A 26,487-nucleotide genomic window follows, 5' to 3' on the forward strand; every position below is an offset into this window, starting at 1 on the left:
CAGCAGAAAATATAAACATCAGTGATGAGTGTCCTTCCTTAGTGCCTATTATTTGGGGTTTTTTTTAATTAAGCAAACGCTTTCTCTCCCTTTCATTCTCCCCATCCCCCAGTTCAGAAAAAGAAAGAAAAAGAAAAATCCCTGTAACAAATAAGCATAGTTAAGCCAAACCAATTCACACATTATGCATGTCAGAAAATATATGTCTCCACAGATGCTTTCAAATAGAGAAGACTTTGAGAGTCCCCTGAACAGTAAGGAGATCAAATCAGTCAATACTTAAAGAAATTCATTCAGACTATTCACTGGAAGGTCAAGTATCGAAGATAAAGCTTAAATGCTTTGGGCACATAATAAGAAGATAGGAGTCACTGGAAAAACTCTGATGTTGGGAAAGATTGAAGACAAAAGAAAAAGGGGATGGCAGAGAATGAAATGGACAGATAGTATCGTGGAAACAAAGAACGTGAGTTTGGACAGAATTTTAGAGATAGTGGGAGCTAGAAGGGCCAAGTGTGCTATGATCTACGGAATCACAAAGAGTCTGACATGACTGAACAACTGAACAGCAGCCACAATAAACTCTACTTAAGGCACTAAGTTAGACACAAAGACAAAAATGAAAACCAGTTCCTGACTTGAAGGAACTTACATTTTCCTAGCTATGAACAGGACATTCCTAAGAAACAAAAATGACAACAACCAACTAGAAAGTTCAAAGTCTGTTACACCTAACACAAATTATAATATTTGCAATAATAAAATGTTAAGCTACTGTAACTGTGGTAAAAACAGGCATTCTTTGACCCTGATGGAAGAGCCACAAATTAGAACAATCTTTTTGAAAAGCAATATGGAATTAGGCAATAGGAGTTTCTTAAATGTTCATAAACTTTGTCCCACTGTTTTCCTTCTGGGACCCCAAACCCGAGAGGTTATTGACAGGGAGGGAAAGACCTATTAGTACAAATATATATGTTCTTGGATTACCATTTTAATTGGGGAAAAAGCAAGACACATTCATTGTACTAGATAGCCATTGGAGTGCCCTCTAATTCAAAATCTGTGATTCTGTAACAATATGCCAGATATATATTGATTGGAAAATGATTGAAAAAATGTATGTGTAGGATTATAATGGGAAAATATCACACCAGAACATATGACAACAAAGAATTCATGGCAATATAGGAAGACAAGTAAAGCTACCTAGAATGAAGAAAACAGAGCTAAAGGAACATCTCGCCCTTTGAATTTACAGCCAAAATTATATAGCTAAAGGCAGCAATAAATAATACAGATTTATCACACAGGCAGTAAAGAGGGTCAAAATAATCAGAAAACAAGGATTCTCCCAGAGTGGATATTCCCTCCAATATCACACGTAACAATCCATCCATACCTTTGTATCCTTTGAGACTCTATTTCATCTCACAAATACTCCACAGGATTACGCTCAACATACTGAAGATCTCCCTCTAGAGCTCTTCTCTTTGCACAGACATCAGTAAAAAATATGAACCATCCCTCTGTTAATACCTCACTTGAAACACACTCAATCTACTTCCTCTTCTAATCATATCATATCTTTTATACTGCTTGCCCTATATAATTATTCATTGGTGATATGATGCAGCTGACTCAGGTCCACCATGCTCATCACTTTCACCCTTTGAGTAACCTAGGACTTCAGTATTTTGGACGTTATAGTATTCTATGACTCACAATTAAACAGCTTTACCAAGAAAACCTTGGTGTTGAAAAGATAGATCTTGGCTTTATGGAGAACTTGGAGAATATGTGTGTGTGCCCACACGCATGTGTGTTGATCCTTCGTTGCCGGAGAAGACCATGCCATCAGAGAAATAATGACATGACTTGCACTTGACTTTGTTTTGAGTGAGGGAGGGCTGTGCAGGTCACCAGTCTCACTTCTCCTCCAGAGCCATCTGAATCGAGTAATTAGATATTCATCAGGATAACTGGAGATGACCCAGAATGAAGCAATTGGGGTTAAGTGACTTGCCCAAGGTCACACAGTTAGTGAGTGTCAAGTGTCTGAGGTGAGATTTGAACTCAAGTCCTCCTGACTCTTGCACTGGTGCTCTGTCCACTGCACAACCTAGCTGCTCCCACTTGGAGAACATGGAGAACATTAAAAGCACTACAGTTTTACAAAGGCAATCTAATCCCCTCTCCTCATCTTATTCAATTCTAGGTCTAGAATATCCAAGATATATGTGCCAAAGACCTACATACTGGATCTATGAGCACTCCATCCAACTGTAAATTGGATTAGACAATAGATAATCTTCATCCATTTGTTTCTCCTTGTGTAGGGTCGGTCAATAACCATTTATTAAGTGGCAACTATGTGCCAATCACTGTGCCAAGCACTGAATAATTAAGCCTATGCCATTATGGATTTCACTTAGGAGGCCCTGCAATATTCTGGGGTTTAATTCAATTGGGGAGAACAATTTATATGACAAAGAATCTTGGATGACTTTAGCATATGCATGGGAAATGCCTTGTTGGAGGACAGACTTTAAGGAAACTGTTTGCACTACTAAATCAAATGCAAACACTAAGCAGAATGAGATCTGGCATTCTATACATCTTTCAGTGAACTGTGGAATTGTGAAGATGTGGTCTACTACAGAAAATCATTCACAAAAACCCACTCATTCCCATACCAAACTGTCATCAAGTATAGTGAAAATCACAAACCAATAAGCAAATATTAATCACCTACTATGTTCCAGGAGCCTCAAGGCCACGAGGCCCTCTAGGTAGAGGGCCCCACTGCATGCTCCCCACCCCTGTCTAGGTGCTGAAGATAAAACTACAAGGAAGGGAACAATCTCGTTTCATAATGTGCTTATGTCCTAGGTATGTCTTTAAAAATATGTAACATAAATATGAAGTGACTAAGCAAAAATCAGATATACAATGTGATTAAATACAAGGCAGTTTGAGAGGGAAGACATTAGCTCTTGGGGAGTCAGGAAAGACTCTGGGCCAACAACAGAACTAGATTGGCATCATAAAGTCTTAATGGATGAGAGAGACTCTCTGAGGCAGAGATAAAAAGGGAATGAATTCCAGGCATGCTTATCACCAGCACAAATGCCCAGAGATGGGGAGATGGGAGTGTTGTGTGTGGAACAGAGAAAAAGTCAAATTGGCTAGATCAAGGATCTGAGGTGGGAAGGGGAGGAGCGAAAATAACATCTGCTGAGGCTGAGAAGGTAGGGTGGGGCTGTTTGTTTAGGGCAATGGTGTCAAACAGAAATAGAAGTGGGGCCGTTACATAATACATACATACATACATACATACATACATACATACATACGTACGTACGTACGTACGTACGTACGTACATACATCCTGCCCCTATTATCTCTTCCCCTCCCTAATCATCATATTCTCTCTATCTCCCGGTTCCTTCCCTACTGTCCACAAACATAACCAAGCTCCCCATCCTTAAAAAAAAAACAAACCCCTCACTTGACTCAACTATCCCCACCAGCTGCCATCCATCCCCACCAGCTACCATCCTATGTCTCTCCACCCTTTATTAGCCAAACTCCTTAAAAAACAGTTCACCACTCTCATATCCTCTACTTTCCCTCCTCTCACAGTTTTCTAAAACCTTTATTATATAGTTTCTGACCTCCTCACACAACTGAACACATTTTCTACCAAGTTACCCATTTGATTGCCAAATTGAATGGTCTGTTCTTAACCCTCATTCTTCTCCATCTCTCTGTAGTATTTAACATTGTGCACCATACTCTCCTCTCAAGGTTTTGGTGACACGACTCCCTCTAGGTTTTACTCCCACATTTTCAGTATGGTTTCATGGATCTTTATCTCTATCCTGAACTGCAGGTTTTCTCCAAGGATCTGCCATGGATCCTCTTCTCTCATGTCTCTATAATCTCTTACTTGGTGACATTAATTTCCATTGGTTCAATTACATTCCCCACACAAATGGAACTCCAGACCTACATGACCAACTGCCTATTGGACATTTTGGACTGGATGTGTAGAGGCACCTCAAATTCAACATGGCCAAAAGCAGAGCTCATTGTCTTTCCCCCTAAACCTAACCCTCTTCTGAACTTTCTCGTAGGGGGAAGATAAAAACAAGCTCAGCTGATCACTTTAAACACTAGTGCCTAAAGTAAAAATATCTGGGGGTAGGAGAGGAAGAAGAGGAGGAGAAAGAAGAGGAGGAGGAGGGAGGGAGGGAGAGAGGAAGGGAGAAAGAGAGAGAGAGAGAGAGAGAGAGAGAGAGAGAGAGAGAGAGAGAGAGAGAGAGTATGAAAGGGAGCACTGGTCCATAACCTGAGGAGATACCACACCTAAAGCTGGCTCTGTGGACAGCGACAAGAATGTTCTTAGAGGAATCAGTTCCTACCCTTTCCAGAAGGGTGGAATGAAGTTCTTATCAGGCAAACTCTGCCCTCCACAATGACATCTACTATGTACATAAGCAGTTGATGTATTTTGATGCATGTCTTTGCCCTTGAATCATTTTCTAGAGAAATAAATTTAATCTGGCATTGGAAAGTGGAGGAAAAGAAAGACAGTCACGGCCAAGCAATCTTGGACTAATCACTTCACATATCCAGATTTCAGTGTTCTGAACTGTAAAATAAGATGTCTGGACCCTCCATGATTGAAGGCCTTGAAACTCTGAATTCTCTGATTTTTAGGAAGAGCCACATGTGGTCACAGAGAGGTTTCTTCAAATTGTGAATTTGGAAAAGGTGTTTAACATGGCCTGGTCTAAGTTATCTAGAGACTGTAAGATCTTGTCAATACCTCTGCAATTTAAAGCATTTCTCATCCACCAGTCCCATTATTATGACAAAAATGGCTGACAGTTTTGTTCCCCACCTTCCCAACTATACCGTATCCTCCCTCCCAACCCTTCTCATGTGATAATATATGAGCCACAGGAAAATCCAAATACGGTCTTTGTTCAATTAGGAACAATATCCACAAAAAACAAAAGCCAGCCTGTGTAATGCGAAGGTTGGCTGCAGCTGTGCTCCCAGAGCTGGTCCCCAAAGGTCTGGGATAGCTGGGAATTATTGGAATCCTCTAAAGTCCATCTCAGGTCTGTGCGCAGACCACTCAGTGACCCTAGAGCCCCTTGGTGGGTCTGAAACTGATTACAAAGGAGATTTTCAGGGTAAGTTTAACTAATTTCCTTTTGCAGCCAGTTGAAGCTAAGCTTGTCCCAGGGCAAGCAAAGGGTTAACATAACAAAAGTGGAGTGTGTACTTTCCTGGTGGGAACCTGAGCGGTGAGTGACCTCTGCACCTTCCACCTGTTACTGCGAATTCCAGCTGCAGCACACCAAGTTTTCTTTGTAAATCAGAAAAAAGGGTTGGAGGGCCTCTGCAAAGGTTGCCAGCTGTCCCCAAATCCTGAAATTTCCTGACAGAAAGAAAAGGCTGAAAGTAAACGCTGTGTGTGTGTGTGAGTTGTGTGCATTCAGTTGTGTGATGAGGTCAGAAGCTACATAAGATAAGATGTGTGTGTGTGTGTGTGTGTGTGTGTGTGTGTGTGCGAGAGAGAGAGAGAGAGAGAGAGAGAGAGAGAGAGAGAGAGAGAGAGAGAGAGAGGAGAGAATATGTATTATGCCTATTAATAATTAATAATCTCAAAATTTTTCTTTCAGGAGGCTTACGGTGATGATTGTATTTTGAATCTCCATCATTTTATCCAGGGAATGTCCACCGATTGTGGAATGGCTCAACAAGTTGTGATATATGAATGTAATGGAATATTATTGTGCTATAAGCAAACAGGCAGACTTCAGAAATACCTGGATAGACTTATATGAACTGATGCTGAGTGAAAGCAGCAGAACCAGGAGAACATTATACACAGTAATAGCCACAGTGTGCGAGGACTGTTTTTGACAGACTTAACCCTTCTTGGCAATGAAAAGACCTAAAACATTTGCAAAGGACTCATGTTGCAACATGCCATCCACATCCAGAGAAAGAAATATGGAGTCAGAACGCAGAATGAAGCAGATTATTTTCTCTTGTGTTTTGTTTTGATTTGGTTTTTCTCATAGTTTCTCCCATTCATTTTAATTCTTCTACGCAAAATGACTAATGTGAAAATGTGTTTAATAAGAATGTATGTGTAGAACCCATATGAGCTTGCATGCCATCTTGGGGAAGGAGAGAGGAGGAAGAGGGAGAAAATTTAAAACTTATGGAAGTGATTGTTGAAAATTGAAAACAAATAAATAAATAATTTTGAAAGGAAAAAAAAATCTCTTATCATTTCACTTAAATTTTTCCATTTTTAATGGTAGAATTTTCACCCCTCCCCTTCACTGTTTTAGAGCAAGAAAACACTGTGGCTCATAGTAGAAAGTGCACAGACTCCAAAGTCAGAGGGTCTGGGTTCGAGACCCCACTCTGGTCTTTTCCTCATATAACACTGAGGAAGTCCTTCTCCTCTCTGGGTTACATTTTCATCATTTGTAAAATGGGGAGTATTGGACTAGATGGCCTTTGAGATCCTGTCCAATTCTAGATCTAGTGATCCTAGGTAACCAGATTGGGCAAAAGTTTGGCATCTATGAGAATGTCAGCATCTATTTCAATAAATGCACCAATAGCTGCAGATTTTTTTTCACCACAGAAAATACATTCTCTCAACCAAAACAAAAAGTGTTTCAATCTTCTGCCTCTCTCCTTCACACACTTTGAAGATTCAATGTCTGCCTCAGTTTTCTCATCTGTAAAATAGGAATAATAATATCCCTACTTCCCAGGGTTATTGTGAGGACAAAATTAGATAATATTCATAAAGTGTTTTGAAAACTTTAAAGTGATATATGAATGCTATTATTGTTAGTATGTGTTGAGAAAGGACAAAGAGGTTTCTTAATATTCAATTCAATGCTTCAAGAGCTAGGTAGGGAACAGCAGGGAAAATTTAGATAGCATTGTCTCATCTGACCATTATAACAATAACAACTAACCTTTACAGAGAGCTTTAAGGTTTACAGAGCACTTTACATATATTATCTCAGTTGATGCTCACAACAACCCTATGAGGTAGGTGCTATTATTATCATCCCCATTTTATAGATGAGGACACTGAGGCCAAGGTAAGTCATTTGTCCAGGGTCACACAGCTAAGTAAGTATCTGTGGCAGAATTTATGTCTAGGGTGTCATGAGGCTTAAATGAGATAATGGATGCAAAGCACTGTGCAAACCTCAAAGCACTGTATAAATGTCAATTAACAGCATCAGTAGCCTAGAATCACCAGCCCTCTAGCCTGTGATGATCCATTCCCTAAGCCTTCTGTTGCTCATGCTGAGCTCAGACATGTTTATAAAGCAACCCATGGAGAACGGGGGAGTGTTCAGCACCTGGGCTCTTCGGAGGTAAAAGGGGGCACTTTCAAATGTATACACTTTGATTCATGAAGAAAAATGCTCACCACCGGCAGACAGAGCTGGTGGAGTGTGTGTGCAGACTGAAGCATATTGTTTTCTTTGAAGAGTTCAATTAAAGAAAGTTGCCCAGGACACAAAGCTAGCAAGTCTCTGAGTCATATTTGACGTTACGTCTTTCCAATTCCAAGCCCAGAAAAATACCCACCAAGCCACACTGCCTTTACGATGATTACTGTTACAACATAAAGTTAACTGTAACGAAAGTTATTTCCAATGCCCCAGCTGATTGCTTACAGTAACGCTTTGTAAATCTTTTTTTTTCCAAATAATTAACCACACATACTTTTTTTTACCAATCTTTGCGTTCCACAACCCCCAACCCCCATTCCTAGTTTGCAATGTATGTCTCCTTTACGATGATGCCTCACTGCCATACCGTAACCCTGCCTTCCTCCTCTTCCTTAACTGCCCAAGTTTTGTTCATTCCTGGCTGTCTGTCAGTTTCCCGGCTCTTCACTTCCCTCCTAGGTCTTCTATTTGCCTGTCCCATCTGCATTTGACCTCCTCAGTTCATTTCCATCTCATTTCAGTTTTGCACATGCTCTAGTTTCCGTTTCTGCCTATATCCACTGCTTTTACGGTTACCCAGCTTACTCTTCACCAGATCTCCCATATGTTGCCCCATACTGATCCTTCTTGTTTTTCCTCCACCGTCCCAAGGTCACCATGGAGTACCATGAGCCCCTCACCTCCTGATGTTTCTCAAAGGACATGCTACTTGTCCATAGATTAATCCCTCACTATAATAAAAATACATCTAACACCTAATTATGCGGCAAGACTCAGAGAAGAGTAAATGACATCAAGAGACTTGTCTTGTGTTTGCTCTCCATGCCGCAGATTCTACAACATTGGACCTTCTCAAAATATCTTAGTTTTCCTAAACATAAAATAAGCTTTGGGACACACAAGATATTTGATACGGTGATAACAGTTCCCGTAAAGACATGTAGCTGGAATGTTGAAACTCTATCTACAAACAGAACCAGTTTGGATGAACTGATCAATTACTACTAATTGCTTAACCCTGTCAAAAGAATGGGACCAGTTGTGTGTGTCTACACAGCCCAAGGTGACAGGTGCTAGGTTTTATTTTTGTCCTCCTTTTTATAAGACTTGTGCATGAGCTCCTAACCTCACTGGCACCTATTTCCTTCACCTGTCTTGTAGATATATTCAAATGAAAACAGAAGTCAGATGTGCCAGCAAGTTGAAGCAATAAAATTCAGGAAAAATTTCCTCTCCTCCCACCCCTTTTTTCTGGGGAGAAGAGAAGAAAATGTCCTTGATGCTATGTTGGATAAATATACAAAAGAGAAAGAGAGAAAGAAGGAAGAAGAGTTCAAGAAAAAGGCAAAATCATGTTTCCTAGCATAAATAGCCTCTGACTATATCTGTATCTCCTAATATTTATTATTATTAATAATAATAATAGAAATTCTTTAGTGTCTGCTATGAGCCAGACATGTTGCTAAGTGCTTTACAAACATTATTTCATTTAATTCTTACAACACCCTGGGAGGTAAGTGCAATTATTATCCCCATTTTACAATAGAGGAAACTGAAGCAAACGGAGATTAAGTAACTTGCCCAGGGTCACACAGCTAGTAAGTGTTTGAGGCTGGATTTGAACCCAGGACTTCCTGACTTCAGGCACAGAACTCTATCACAGCACCTAGTTGCCTCGTTATTTAAATAATTTCAGAATCACAGGATTGCAAGGGACCTCTTGAGATCACCTTGCCCAGCATTTCCAAATCAATACTACCTCTTCCATGAAGCTTTCCCTCACTCCCTCATCTAGAAGTAGTTTTTCCTTCTCTATGCCTCCTTTTTTATACTTTCTTTTATATATGTATGTGTGTGTGTGTGTGTATTTCTTTTGAGATGTGTATGTGTCAGCTCTTTGAGGGTTGGGTCTGCAACTTACTCATCTCCAGAGATAATGCTCACAGACCCAGCCTAGCACTTTATACACCGTACAACATCCTCCCAAAATAAAATTATTGAATAGATTTAAAGATAAAACTGGTTCATCATGATAAATAAGCTTTTCCTCTAGCACAGGAACCTTTTCAAATTAACTGACATTTATGAATAATAACTAAAATTTGCACAGTTACTTAAAAATTTTCAAAGCACTTTACAAAATCATTCCTTCTGACTCACTTCACAATCCTGAGAAGTAATGCAGGTATTATCGTTCTTATTTTTACACAAAAGGAAATTGAGGTCAAGAGAGGGATTTGCCTAAAGCCACGCAGCTAGAAGACGTCAGAGGCAGGACTCAAACCCAGATCCTCTTGGCTCCCATCTAGCACTCTGTCTTCTGTTCGTTGATACACTGGGTATTGGGGATACAAAATTGAGGTTGGTTCCAAGACTTCCTGCCCTTATGTCCAAGATTCGAAGGAAGGTCTGCTCCACTCTGATTTATGTCTCCTCCTTTCATGACTGCAACTCAGCTCCCAGACGTTTCACTACATAGACGACAATCCTTAGCTCCTAATCTCAGCCCCATCACTGGAATGAAACCACTACCTTTGCTGGTTCCTATGCACGATGGTCCAATCTTCTCTATGTTCTTCCTCTTTGTCTTTTATATTTTTACCAACAACTCTGTCCACCCACTTCCAGCTGTGCTACAACTGGAAATGTAGATATTTCCAAGAGAGGCAAGTGCAGAATCATGGAAATAATACCAGGTTTTGATTGGAGGATATAGATGAAAATTCTACCCTGACACTTAATAGCTGTGTGACCTTTCTGTACCTCAGTTTCCTCATCTATAAAATAAAAGGGTTGAAGTATATCAGGGGTGGGAAACCTGTGGCCTCAAGGCCACGTGGGGCCCTCTGGGTCCTCAAGTGTGAACCTTTGACTGAATCCAAGCTTAGGTGAAGTCAAAGGGCCACACTTAAGGACCTAGAGAGCTACAAGCAGCCTGGAGACTGCAGGTTCTCCACCCCTAATCTAGATGATGTCTAAGGAGACTTCAAAGTCTTAGGGAAAAGCAAGGAGACAAGCTATCCTCTTGTCTATAACTGCTTCACACTGAAATCATTCCATACTGATAAAAGACTTATTTTCATTTTAAAGACCTCAAGCTTCTTTCAGCAAGCCATTCCTGTGGGCAGGAAATTATTCAGTCTATCTCATATAAATCCCTCAGGCTTCAATTTAAGCCCACGCCCTCTTGTTCTTAATTCTTAGCTGAGATGGAGAACAGCTGGTCACTACGTAGAGATCCTTACAGCCTCCCCCTCAGTCTTATCTTTCTGGACTAAATAATCCCAATTAATTTAATTTTTCCCAATAGATTCTACTATGCTTGAAAACATTTTAGCCATCTTTGCATTCCTTTCTGAACTTTCCTCCCATCATTTTTATGTTGTTTTTAACTAGATATTGTAAAGGGACCAAGTAAGGACTGGAGCCATAGGAAACATCAGTTACTTATGAAGAATTTTCCTCCTGGAGAACTGTAGATCTCTCCCAAGCTCCTGTTTTTACAGTTTCCTCAACACCATTAGCAGCTATTTTTTCAAGCTATCACCTTTTTTAAATTAATTAACGAATACACTGTAGTTAAGAATTTTAGATGATCACAGATAATTGCACAAGTGCTGTTTACCAGGAGCCAATAAAGTGAAGGAAAAAAAAACACAGAACAAGTGACAAATGGAATTCACTTTCACCTCAGGGAACTATGATTGAATGTACTGAATTTCAGTGGTCAATAGGGTAGCCTTCACCTGTGTGACAATGACTGAATTACAAAAAGCCCTGGTAATTAGCTGCCAATGTGTAAATCTGAACAGATTAACATGACAGAGTGTGTGTAATGTCGATTTTATTTTGAGTGGCACACAAGGTGGAGTAGTTCTGTCAATTAAATATTTAGGTATGGTATCTGCCAAAATACTCAACCTCTCCATTCAATGACTGCTGAAGCCTGTAATAAGTATTCTGTTTCTGACTGTATCCCCACATTGGGTCATATAGGCTTGTTACAGGAGGCTGTGATAGCTGAAATTACTATTAACAATAATTTCTGAAAAACCTGCCATTTATGGACAGTGTAATGCACTCATTGAAATAACTTGAGTTGTGTCTTTTACAATCTGGTCACTATCGACCTTTCTGTCTTATTATATTATTAATATCATATATTATATACCTTCATAGACTCTAAAAATCAAACTGACCTACGTAGCTGCTCCTTAACATTCTGCCTCTCATCTCTGTTCCTTTGTAGAAGGTATATTATCCATATTTTCTCAACCTCTTGTCCATAGCCTCCCAAAATTCCATTGCAAGCGGTCCACCCAGCATTCTGGAAGCCTTCTTCATAATCTCTTATGAAGAGTTTGGACATGAGCTGTCCATTAGTTTTCCCTAAATCTTCCCATGTGATTGGCTCACCTCTGTTTCCAATCATACATCTCCCTAATGACATCTTTTACCCTACTTTCCTTTGGCAATTTTTCATTGATCATATGTTTCAGCCTCCTGTTGCCCATCATGCACCTCTTCATTGCATTTTGGTTGGCCCAAAACTTTTTAGTTTTTCAGAGACTGCTCGGTTCCATGATTCATATCCAAATAGCATAACCCAAGAAATGTCAATTTTTTTTAAATAGGCCTTTGTTTCAAGGCCATTAAAAAAATATTGTACAATTTTTCAAAAGCAATCTAGCCTGCTCTCCTCTTCCTGTTTAAATCTGGACCCAATTTATGGCCCATTCAGTGTTTTTCCAACATATGCATAATGATGGACTCCACATACTGTTCACCCAATAGTATAGCATAATCTGGAATACATCACCCATTTGGCTTTTCTCTGTGAAGAGTTAGAACTCTTTTGAGTGAATTATCTATTTATTTATTTACTAGGAGGCTCCATAATGTTTTAAAACTTGTAATCAACATAATAACATACACTAATGGGTCCTCTGGAGGACCTTACTGTCTACAAGGAACTTCTCTTCAATTTGGACTCTGCACCAGACATCCTCAAAGACAGTAGCAAATACCTCTGATGAGCAAGCATCTCTCTGTTTTAAAACTCTTTTGATATTTTTAATGGACATAAAAAGGATATTTTCATGCCACAGAGCTTAGCATATAGTAGGTACCTAATAAATGCTTATTTGACTGTTGTCAATACCTTCCATGAATTTCTATTTAAAATTATTTTTTAATTATAAGATTTGTTTGAAAGGTGTTCATTTTGATCTCCAATCTGTTGGGTTTGTTTGGGTTTTTTTTATCCTTTTATCAAATTTATTTGATGGCCAATAGGGGAAAGCTTAGGGCAGTGAGGTGACACAGTGGATAGAGCTCTGGGTTTGGAATCAGAAAGACTCGTCTTCTTGAGTTCAAATTTGGCCCTTAGACACTTACCAATTACGTGAACCTATGCAAGTCATTTACCTGTTTGTCTCGGTTCCTTGTCTGTAAAATAGCTGGAGAAGGAAATGCTAAATCACTCTAGTATTTCTGCTAAGAAAACCCAAAATGAGATCACTCAAAGTCAGAGACGACTGAAAAACATGACACAACTTAACAACAAGAGCAAAGCCCTGGTAGGTCTTGCCAAACTGGGAAGGCTTTGAGGATGGGTCTTGTGATAGACTCATGTTTAGCCCAGGATCAATCTGTCTTAGGCTCATGAGCAGAAAGTCAACCAGCAAGTGATGGCTTCATTTGGCCACAGCAATGAAATCATGCACCAATTTGTATGAACTGATGCAGAACCAGGTAAACAGTTTATATTGTACCAATGACATTGTAAGGAAAAGCAGCTTTAAAAGGCTTAAGACTCTAATCAATGCAACGATCAACATCTGTCCCAAAGAACTGATGAGGAAGCGTGCTACCTACCCACCTCTGAAGAGAGAGGTGTTGGACTTCATATGCAGAATGAGACATACATATTCTTGGACATGTTCAATGAAGACTTTTTTTTATTTACTAATCATATTTTTGCAAGAGTTTGGATTACTTTTTCTTTCAACTGGAGGGGAGGAAAGAGAGGGTGGTAAATTCAAGGTTTCTTAATTGAAATAAAAATTTCTGAACAAAAGCAAATGTATACATAGAAAGAGAACTTTATTCAGTACTTTGTTTCTGAGGAAGAGGAAAGGGACCTTCCAATCTAATAAAAATAGAAAATTATTAAACAAATAAAATTGCAAAATCATCAGTTATAAACTCCATTGTAACTCATGATGCAGTACTCCAGGTTCCAGGCTTACATGAACCAGGGCACATGTTGCTTCACCTGGCATTTTCTCTGAAAAAATATCAATGTGTAGTCCTTGTATGGATGTCCACAGCTGTTGCTAAAAAGTGCCCATAGTTCCCACAGACATACTCATGGGAAGCATGCATATCAGATTCAAACAGCCTTTATTCCATTACATAGAAAATGCAAAAACAACGTTAAGTCATAATAGCCCATAAATAGGATTCCCTTTCACTGTCCAGTGAATCCCATCTTCCCTCCAAGATCTATATAGTCCTCCAGACTTGCTCACCTCCCTAAGACTTGGACTTCTTTCAGAAGGGAATTGAACAAGGACTTGCTAGGGAGCCATCCCTCCATTATTTCATACATCCATCCTTTAGTACTATCTAGTTACTCATGCCACTACCCTAAGGGCTTAGCCTCCCCTGGAAAAGAAACAAACTTAGAGTTTCTAGGAAGATGATACCCCTCACATTCTAATGAATCCTTTATCACCCTAGGAAAGGCCACCAGGCTCTTGGTACCCTCAGAGCTTGGTCTTTTCCACAAGAGAAGAACACTTGGGATTGTTAGAAAATTAACCCACTTCAGATAGTCTCTGCACTGTCCATATAGCTCATAGTAATTTTTCTTTTTGTTGGGTCATTTTTCAGTCATGTCCAACTCTTCATGATCCCAGTTAGAACTTTCTTGGCAAAAATACTGGAGTGGTTTGTCATATCCTTTTCCAGCTCATTTTAGAGATGAAGAAAATTAGGCAAAGAGGGTTAAATGACTTGCCCAGGGTCACACAGCTATTTTGTGTCCAAGGACAGATTTGAACTCAGGAAGATGAGTCTTTCTGATTCTAAGCCCAGGGTTCTAGCCACTGCACCAGTTAGCTGCCCAAACTCATAGTAATAATAGAGATCAAAGTCCATTTTCCAAAGTCTATTTCCCAATTTTGTGGCTTTAGTACCATGCCATTCCTCCAGCTCCAGAAGCCACATGGTCATCCTCTACTCCACAAGAGGCTAGCACTGCCCCTGATTTCCCTTTCCTTTCCAGATCCCAGAACTTTTGATCTTGGGGTTGCAAGAGAAGCAAGCCCCAGGCCAACAGTGTCCAGGAGTTCCTCTTCTCTCTCTAGAAGCGTGGCGCTCAGAATTTCTGTTCCAGGAAATCTCCTATTGGGACATTTAAGGGAGACACACTCATGTGCTCCTCTGAAACAGTCATTTTTGGCTCCGTGGGTAGGGAGAAAACACCCCAGGGCCAAAGTTCGCTCTTAACTCTGCTTGATATTGGTCTGACTTCCAAAAATTAAAAGGTAAAAAATGTGCAGCAGGTATGTCAATGCCCTCCTATAGGCCCCTGCATAAAGCAGGTGCCTCCAATTCAATAGACTGAGTGATTCAATTCATCCCCCATTGACGCAAACTGAATCATAAATGGGCCAAATAAGATGTCAATATCCTTTGAAAAGAAGTGAAATCAAAGTCCCAAATAAGCTCACCTCCTTGGAGACTTTCAAGTTGATCAGGGAATTCCCTGATCAAGCCCTTTCATCCTTATCCACCTCAACCTAGCAGATCTTCAAGCCCTCTTGGGAACAGGGAGAGTAGAATGTGACTGAGGAAAATACTACACAGCCATTTAAAATCTCTTCAAATGTGCTCCAAAATGTTCAGAGGGAGGAAAGTCATGGGCTTTTATGTATAGGTCTCTGGCAGGTCAGAGCCTAGTAAAATATCAAGTAAATTAATTAATGCCCTTTTGGTGGAACTGTGAACTGGTCCAGCCATTCTGGAAATAAATTTGAAATTAAACTCCCAAAATTATTGAACTATGTATTTCCTTTGACCCAGTGATAACACTACTGGCTATACCCAAAAAAAAAAAATCAAAGAAAGAGGAAAACAACCGATACGTACAAAAAAATTTACAGTAGCTCTTTTTGCAGTGGCAAAAATTTGGAAACTGAGGGAAAGACTGACATATAAATGTGATGGAGTTCCTATTGCACTCTAAGAAAAAATTAAGGGAGTGGTTTCAGAGAAACCTGGATAGACTTATTAATGTAATCTGATATTAATCAAGTGAAGTAAGCAGAACCAGGAGAAAAATTTATACAGTAACAACAATATTGTGAATACAAACAACTTTAAAGATTTAAGAATTGTGATAGATGCAATGAGCAACCTTAATTCCCAAGGACTTGTAATGAAACATACTACCTGCTTTCTGACACTGCCAGAAGTCTTCATACCAATTCATCTTTTTGGATAGGGTAAATGTGGCAATTTTGTTTTCACTTAACTATACATGATTTTAACAAGGATTTGTTTTTCTTTCTAAATGGAGAGGAGGGAAAGAGGAGGGTAAGAAAGTGGATTATCATTGATTGGGGGGGAAATAATTTTAAAAAGCAAACAAATGAAAAATAAACGACTCAAGATAGAAGATTAAGCATTAGTTGAGGACAGCAAGAGGAAGGTGAGTTAGAGTCATATTTGCCAAGGAAAACTTTACTGATAGGAAAGACCATTTTTACATCGAGAGGGGAAATTTTTTATTTCAATCCATTTCCTTAATATTTCCAGTTTGGTGGTGGAAACATAAATGCAGGTAGTTTCAGTGTAATGCCTTTCTTAAGATAAACAGAAAGCCAAGTTGTCCTGCTAAAATGAACATAATCACTATCTTATAGAGAGACAGCTGCAGGTGGTGGAAAGAACACTCCCTGTAGAATCCAAAAAACTGAGTAGAAGCCCAGTTCAGTCACTGCCAAGTTATGTCACACTGGGCAAATCATCTCACCTCTGTGGACCTCAGTTCCTCAACCTGTAAAATTGGACCACTAATATTTACACTACTTCTTTCAAAGAAAGTCTTGTTATGAGTGTAGTAAGTGAGCCTAGGCTTTTTCTTGGGTGTTCATAGTCTCTAACTCATTGGCAAATTTCCTAGCATCACATATCTTTTCCAATACATGAATTCATTCCTGGCTTTATCCTGGTTTGTGCCATGGATAATAGATCAAGAATGATTGATTGACTCATAGCCAGTTTATACATTGAGCTAACACCTTGAATTTTCATCATTAATATGTAGAAAAGAGTCAAGAAAAAGTCCCTTGGGCTCAGCTCCCTGGAATTAAGTCATGATGTCACATGAATCAGAGATCCAAGTACTCTAGCAACTTCATAACTAAAGGTGGTAATGGACAATGGTAGCAGCCAGGCAGTAAGAGATACCTGGGTCAAGCTGGGAATTGTAAAAATCTGAACCAGCAGAGTAGTCAAATGATAGGGGGCTTCCTCCTTTGGTAGAGTTCTTCAACCAAGGGACTAGGAGACTTAAGCCTAGAAGCAGCAAGACAATGAGTCTTCATGTGAAGGAGCAAGCCTGAACCTTGTCCTGTTAATTAGGAAAAAATTTAATGCTATAGCACCCCCAATTTCTTTCCCTACTTAAGGGAAACCCAGCCAGGATAGTATTATAGGCCTGGAGGGGTATACAGTTCTCTGATGGTGGAGATTAACAAAGAGGTTAACAAAGAGGTTACTTAACAAGTTGTCGAGCTTTCAATCCCAGGTTAACACTGTAAATCCAGAAGATTATACAGGTCCCTGAGCTCAGTGGGGTCTTTGGAGAAGAAAGAAGAGTCATTGTAAACTGTCTAAAGTCTTGATTAGAAGTCCATTGTGTTTTTGTCATATTAAATAAAGCCTATCCCATATATGACAGTTTATTCAACTAAATGTTAACTTGAGAGCTTAGGGAATCATTTCAAGGTTTGAAGAGGCGGGGGTAGGGATGAGGATGGTGGTCGTCTTCATCATCACTGTTGTCGTCATTTCTGTGGAAATCTAGACCTGAGCCAAATTCTGATGTCATCAGGGGAAGCCTGAAGAGGAACATAGGCCAAAGAGTAGGATTATGTGAGAAGACCCCAAGACTGAACCCTGTCTAGGTAGGTCGAGGGCTTTTATTCTGCACCATGTTGGATATGAGAATCACATACACAAGGAGCACTTTCTGAATTTTAAAGCACTATATGCTTGTGAATAGTCAAAAAAAATAAATAAAACCCAAAACCCTATCTAGGCATACCCTCTTATTTTACAGATAAGGAAACTGAGCCCCAGAGAAGTTAAATGACTTATCCAAAGTTACAAAGCTAAGTACTTAACCCCCTTGAAGAAGAAGGCTAGTTCAAAATAAGGAAGAATTCCCCAAGAATTAGAACTTTCTAAAATTGGAATGGAATGACTCAAGAGATTATGTGTTCACTGTCACTGGAATATTCAAACAGAATTCAAATAGCCATTAGTGGGGAGTGTGATAGAAGATATTCAGATTCCTTTCTGAAGCAATATTGTTCATTAAAAATCAATTGAGTTAGCACTTATTAAAGCACTCATTTTATGTCAGGCTTTAGGGATCTAACCTGAAAAAAATGAAATACTCCCTGCTCTCATGGAGAGAAGACAACATGTACACAAATAAGCATATGCAGAAAAATACAATTAATTTCCAGATTGTTAGGGAAAGAGGGCACTAGCAGCTGAGGGGATCAAAGCTTCAAGTGGAAGGTGGCATTGAAGCTACATCTTGAAGGGAGTGAACAATCCTTTGGGATGGAGGCAAAAGGAACACATTTCAAGCATGGTACATAGCCAGAACAGCACAGAGACAGTGTTCGGTGTGAGGAACAGAGAGACTGTCAGTTTAGATAGATAGAATTTAGGAAGTAACGTAGAATAAGGCTGGCAAAATATATGGGTTCCTGATTGTGAAGGATTTTAAAAGCAAAAGAGACTTTATATAGATCCTCAAGTCAATGAGAAGCCTCTGACATTCATGGCTGGAAATGGGCCAAAAGGGTGACATGACCACATTGGTGTCTAAGAAAAAGCACTTTTTCAGCTGTGTGAAAGACAGATTAAAGTGGAGAGAGACCTGAGGCAGTGAGATCGAAGAGAAGGCTGTTTCACTAGTCCAGAGAAGGGGTAAGAGGGACCAGCCAGCTGAATGAAACATATTCCAAGTATAATAATGCAACTTTTTATCACATACTTCTTTGTGAATATCTTTCTGCAGTTCTTTCAACCAGAGAGGGACTTTCTGATTGACTAATCAACACAGGCTGCCCATTCATGATAGCTGCAAAGAAAAATGAGAAATAAATTTTGATTAAGTAGTGATAATTAACATAATATGTGAGATGAGAATGATATTACATGATACCGACATACTGCATTTCTTTAAAACTTACTCAAGATTTTTCATTATTCCATTTTAATCATTATAAATTAGTTCATTACATTTACTTTTTGGAAAAATAGATCAATTTTATTTTAAAGAAGTTAAGCGCTTGGATAAAGTGCTCTATTCCTGCTCTCTCATGCCTAGCAGTAGAGAGAACACCAACATTATCAAGTAATAATTCAAATTAACCTCACAAACCCCAACACAAGAAGTGGCACCATGTATCATAGCATCCCCTTTGTCACCAAAACTTACTGAAATATGAGTGGAAAATGGTTACAACCTATCTTTGTAAACAAAAGAAGCCCATTTTCTACCTACCACTCACTCATCTAAACTTAAACTAGTAAAAACTCTTCATGTCCAACCAAACTGGTTGATCTCTGTAGGAGGTAAGGTTATTGGGAAATATGATAGTGAAGAAAGGAGCAGACCATGACATGGGCATACAATAGAGATATTTCAAAAACAGGATGACCCCATTGAATGGCACTTAATGTCCCATATATAAAGTAATGTCCTATGTACAAAGTACCTATGTACAGAGTCCATGGACTCTGACTTCCACATTCCAAAACAGGTGTGATATCTCCCACATGTTTCTCTGTAGCATGGCAAAAGTCTACTTAGGGAAAGGTAACAATAGCAGCTACCTCTAAGACAGCTAGAGGAAAACAAAACCAAAAAATAAGACTAGTAGAGGCACCTACGGTGATTTTGTTCTCTTTTTATGGGCTTAGAAGAAGAAGTAAAAGGCAGGGCAAGAGGAACACTCTAAGAAATGAAAATAGGAAAGAGAAGTAACTAGTTGTCATCACTCGGTATGCAAGAATATATACAAACATGAAAGAATGGGTGAGAAGATCACTCGTAACTGAACCAGGAAAAGGAGGATTGCATGCACACAAATACTTGTGCAAATACATAGGAGTTTGATGGACAAATACGTTAAATTGGACAGAGGAACAGGGGAGGAGAGCAAGAGAGATATGAGGATCTAAGAGGGAGGGTAAAGTAAAAGAGGGAATAATTACAAGTAAAATAAACTTCAACTTTAGCAGATTGATTGAAAAGGGAGAATTAAAAGAAGAGAAAGTATAAGAACCAGAGACACTTCCACTTAAGAAGGCAGCATGAGAGGTCATAGGAGGATCCCATCTGTCTCATACATACTCCAGTAATTATCTAAAAAAATTTGTTAGATCAAATAATTATCACAAAATCCAAAGAGAAATATGAGTAAGCTCCTTCATACACCTCACAACTACACAAAAATACAACAGAAACCATGAGTGCTTGAAGAAATATCACACCAGAAGAGTGACGGAAAAATATTAATAATGCAGATTAAACCTAAAAGTGGGTCATGTCTACATTTTTCTTTCCAAAGATCTGAAGTTTTGAAATTAACATGTAGAACATACTACATATTTTTAATATAAACACTAAGAAATGGAGACAATTTTTATGCAATCTTCTTTTTGTGTGCTGATATATATATATACATGGAAATACTCTTTTTAGATGTGTAAGTTCAGAATTTAAAAATATTTTTAAAGATATAAGAATAAAGACAAATAATTACAAAGAGTAATTGTTCATGGTTAGGCAACATCAACATAATAAAAATGACATTACCTAAATTAATTTATTTGTACAGAATCATCACAATCAAATTATCAAAGAGTTACTTTATAATGCTAGAAAAAATAACAAAATTAATCAGAGGGAGCAGAAGATATAGAATTTCAAGGTAAATAATAAAAAGAAAACTGGAAGAAAAGTAAGTTCACAGAACCAGATCTCAAAATATAAGGCAAAATAGTGATAATCCACATAAGTCATTCTCTGGCCCCCACTACCTGAAGACTAAATGTGTTCCATTTCCACCTCTCCCCTCCTTTCTCCAGCACTCTTAGGGAGTTGATGGGGAGTGGGTCTCTCATCTCTGCCATTGACTCAAGCGGCCAATAAGTGCATTATCCCCAGTATTGGATGTCCAAGAACCCAGTTCCATTTAAACATTTAAGTCAGGTTAGTTTTTACAAAGAAATATTTACTTCAAAGATATAACCAGAGCAAACACAGAAACATTTCCACCCAACACCTCAGAGTATAATCCTCCCTCCGCCACCTTGTCTCTAAGGAGGGAGGAGGATTAGAGATCACAGTTCAGATCCCTTCTCACTTTGCATTAATCCCACCAAGTTCCAAATACAATCATCATCCCCCTCCCGATTGTATTCTGGGACCCTGGTTTCTCAGGGCTTCCTTACTGGAATGGTTGCAACGTGTAATCTGGAATCCTAGACTCCAAGATCCCCACGGCTGGAACTTCCAGGTCCAGGACTCCACCCTGCACATAGAACAGAAAAGGATGAGTAAAACAGACCAAAAACTGAACCCTATTTGTCAGGGCCACCAAGACTGGCCCAAAAAGAAGGTGGCTCTCAGGTCCTTTCCCTTTACTGCATGGAATCCTGCAGTCTTGGACCCAAAAAGAACTCTGTCCCTTGAGTAAACTTGAAAATGCGCATAGTTCTGGCTATTCAGCCAACAGAAAAAGACTTTCTGTCCACATTGGTAGTCCAATGGAGAATGGTCATGCGTGCACCACAAGTCCTATCTCACAAAAGCAGGTCCCTAACATCCCCCACATAGGTGCCTCCATCTTGGGTGGTATAGGCATGCACCAAGCACACACACACACACACACACACACACACACACACACAAAACCCTACAAAACTATCTTGTACTAGTTCAAAAGTAGGAGAACTAATTAATGAGACAGCTTAGGAACACAAGATCCAAAAGCAAACATAGCAACCATAACTCTGTAATAAGGACTTACTACTTCCCCCCACAAAAAACTTGCTGGGAAAATTGGAAAGGAGTCTGACAGAAATTAGGTATAGACCAACATCTTGCAAAAGGTACAAACTCCAAACTGACATATGATCTAGACATAGTCATGTAATAAATTAAAAATAGCTAGTATTTATGTAATAACTAGTGCTTATGTAGTGCATTAAGATTTTCAAAGTACTTTTGAAAATTATCTCATTTTCCTATCCTCACAAAAACCCTAGGAAGTAGATGTTTATCCTTATGCCATTTTACAAATGAGAAAATTGAAGCACATAGCAGTTCAGTGACTTACCCAGGGACATACAGTACTTGTATGAGGTTAGATTTGAACTCAGGTCTTCCTGACTCCAGGTCCAGTATTCTGTCCACATAGCTAGAAGGAAGGAAATACTTTTCATAGCTACAGATAAGAGTTTTCCTGAACAAACTAGGAAATAAGAGGAGTATTGAAGATAAAATAGACAGCATTGATTATATAAAACTGAAGAATTTCTTCACACACACACACACACACACACACACACACACACACAAAACAATGCAGTTAAAATAAGGAAAAAATGTAACCAGGGAAAGAATCTTTGCCTCACAATTTACTGTTAATGTCTAATATCCAAAACAAAGAGGAAACTGATTTAAATGTAATATATATACATACATTTATATGTATATATACATATGTACATATATGTATGCATATATATGTACATATATATACACACGCATCATTCCTCAGTACATAAATGGTCACAGAATATGAACAGACAGATTAAAAATGAAAGTTACCTTTGATTATATTTTTTAAAATGCACTAACTCACCAATAATGAATGAAATATTGGCAAAATTGCTCTTATTTTCCACTTCTTACCCATCAGATTGGTAAATATGACAAACAAGAAAAATTACAAATGCTGAAGAAAATATGTGTGATGTGAGGCTGATGGAGGTGTGAATACATCTGGCAATTCTGGAAAATAATTTATATTGTGCCCAAAAAGTGACTAAACTATGCATCCCAAGAATTACCACAACTGGACATTTATGCCCAAAGACATAAAAGACAGAACAAAAAGGTCCTTGTGTACAAAAACATCTACAGCTGACCTTTTTGTTAGAACAAAGAACTAGAAATAAAAAGGGTCATCCACAGTTGCAAAAGGCATGGCTGAACAAATTATGGTATGTGAATGTAATGGACTAGCGTTGTGACAAAAGAAATGACAAAATAGACACAGGAAAAACCTTAGAAGATTTTTATGAAATGATGCAGAGTTAAAGAAAGAGAATTAGAAAAATAATTTACGTAGTGACTACAAGATTGCAAAACCACTCTTAGAATTCTGTTCAATGCATTAATGAACCACAATTTGACAGAACCAAAGATATTTTTTACCTCCTCCAAGAGAGACAATGAATTAAATATAAAGACTTAGATGTATATGTTCAAGCAGTGCCAATGTATAGATTTGTTTTATTTGAATATGTTTTTTATTACAATAGATGGATTTTTATTATTATTTTGTAGGAGGGTAATGATACTGAAGCAGAAAAATGTAAAAGCGCATCACTTAAGTATTTTTCAAAGTGCACAAGGCAAAACAAAAGGAGATTCAGAGGGAAGCAGGCAAGTAGAATAGCTTTGCAACTAATGTTCTGGATATATTAATTTTTTTAAAAAACAAGCTATATGTGATAGAGATTCTTAGTTTCCTGTAAAATCTTCGTATCTTCTTTGTATAAGAAAAATTTATATTTATTGAAGTATATCAAGCTCAGAATAACAAAAAAAATCACCTAAAAATAAAACAGATCCAAATCACTAATAATAAGGAAAACGTAAATTTAAGCAATTAAGTTCTACCTCCAACTTATCAGATTTGCAGAGAAAACAAAAAAGGCAAAATCACAATTATTGGAGGAGCTAAAGGAAGAAAGGTATACTGATGCATTGTTGCTATTTCTGTGAAACTTTAGCCATTCTGGAAAACAATTTGGAACTATACCCCAAAAACTCTTAAAATGTACATGTCTAGGAACTCAGTGAGACCTCCACTAGTCATTTAACCTGAAGAGATCAAGGAGAGAGGGGCAGGACCCACACGTATAAAAATATTCACATTTTTGTTTTAGAAAACAATTGGAAGCAAAGGGGGTGCCTATCTATTAAGGAATGGTTGAACAAATCATGGTATGTGAATAAAATGGATTATTTTTGCCCTGTAAGAGATTATAAAAGGGCAGATTCTGAGAAATCTGTTGACTTTAAGAGCTGATGCAGAGTAAAATGGGCAGATCCAGGAGAACAATTTATACAATGACTGTAACTTTTTTAAGAAAAGTCTTAAGAATTCTGATCAACCCAATAACCAAATATACCACTAGAGATCCAGTGACAAAGTATATTTCCAACCAATTGGCAGAGGGATAATGGAATAGAGGTAGAGGACGAGAAATACGTTTTCAGACATGGTCACTGTGATACATGTTTTGCTTGACTACGTTAATTTAATTTGAAACAGACAAATAATTAGGGCATAGAAGGGGGCTAGTAAGACTGCTACCCAAAAAAATGAAAGAAAGAAAGGAACATCAGTGAAGCATCTAAATAATATTCACAGAAGACATCAAATGAAAATTCAAAAAGTAATGCAGGCAATGAAACAGCATTGAAACATGTTGGTTTAAGTAGATACTTGTGCTTGTTTTGAGGCTGAACCTTCCTAACTCACCCAGGCTGGAATTGCAAAGACCACTATCTGACTGATCCTAATATTGATCATCATGGAAGCTTTAGCCTTCTCCATTTCAACAACTTTGCCTAGTTTACCCATCCTTATGCAGCCTGGTGACCCTCTGCTTCTGAGGGGCTCACCATATTGGTGCCAAACTTAGTGTGCATGACTCATCAAGGTTAGCCCTGTTACAACTCAGAACTCTCAAAATCAAGCAATCCACCAGCCTCAGTCTCCCAAGCAGAAGGGACTACAGCATGTGCCAACACATTTAAGCATGACATACTTAAAAAAAAAAAGATGCAAATAGTAATATTCATGATTGCATATGTAATCCTCTCTGTTCTTTACATACGAAAATATTTGTGCTTGTAGGTATATGTCAGTTTTAGAATAGCAAAAACATATTAAAAATTTTAAGAACTGGGGATTGTAAGCAAGAAAAGAAGTATATTGGAAGCAGATTTCCTTAATTGTGGATTACTCATGTCGATCACATGCTTCCTCTTTCACCACCTTCTTCATAGAGAGGAGATTCAGGGGCAAAGAGAGGAAAAGGTAAAAGCAGATGTAATGAACAGAAATACACAATTAACATTAATGATACAAATGTGTATAAACTTACCTGTAAAATGAAAGAGGATAGAAGAATGGATTAGAAAACATAATCCAACATTATACTGCTTACGAGAAACAAATTTGAAACATAAAGTCATGCAATAAAAAATGAGGGTCTGGAACAGAATTTATTATAATTCATGAAAACACAAGAAAGAAGGGGTAGCAGTTGTGGTCTCAGTAAAAATAGATCTAGTTAAAAGATTTTAAAAAGAAAACTACATTATGCTAAAAGATATCAGAGACAATGAAATAATATCAGTACTTAATCTATATTACTGAATTGCATATCATATAAGTATTTAAGGGAAGAAATCAAATTATAAGGAAAACTAGATAATAAAACCATAATACTTTGGGACCTCAATTGTCCCCTCTCAGATCTAGACAAAACTAATATAAAGTTAAACAAAAAGAAAGTTAAGGGCTGTCATGGTCTGCATTGGACTGCTCTCTTCTCTCACTCTGCTGCAACAGACTTCCAAGTTGTTTGTTTCACTCCATCTTTTTTGCTACATTTTCTCTCCCATCCACCTCTCCCACACCTACTGAGAAGAACATGTGAACATATGGACACAAAGCGGACATAATGTAATCCTGTATCAGAAGGCACCAATTGGAGGGCCCAGTAAAGATCTCCAGGAGAAAAAGTTTCAGTTCACGGGGAGGAGCCAAGATGGCGGAGTAGAAAGATGTACATATGCTGGCTCTGAACCCACAGCCCATAAAACATTTGTAAAGAAGAACTCCCAACAAATTCTGGAGCAGCAGAAGCCACAGAACAACGGAGTGGAAGAGCTTTCTGTTCCAGAGAGCCCTGAAAAAGAGACATGAAAGGTCCATCACGGACTGGACAGGAGCAGAGCCCAGCCCTGACTTGGCCACCTGGCACCGAGGATCCAAGCAGTCTTCAGGGACAGAATCTCCACCACCTGCGCAGGTCCCTCCACCCACAGGCACCAGGGGTGGGTGAGAGAGTCTTTCTGGCTTGCTGGGAGAGGAGTGGGGTGTCTCCATGGCTCGGGTCCCCTCAGGAGGCAGCAGCTGAGGCAGCAGCACACAAGGCTCCCAAAGCAGGCAGGAGCTCAGATCCATTGTTGAAGGTCTCTGCATAAACCCCCGAGGGAACTGAGCCCTGTGTGGTGACCCTGCCCTGACCTGAGAACCTGAACTTGATCTCACACTGAGTAGCAGCCCTGCCCCCCGCCAAAAGCCCTGAGGCTGGGAAGCAGTATTTGAATCTCAGACCC

This window comes from Notamacropus eugenii, chromosome 5 (assembly GCF_028372415.1).
Source record: "Notamacropus eugenii isolate mMacEug1 chromosome 5, mMacEug1.pri_v2, whole genome shotgun sequence".
Classification (NCBI taxonomy): Eukaryota; Metazoa; Chordata; class Mammalia; order Diprotodontia; family Macropodidae; genus Notamacropus; species Notamacropus eugenii.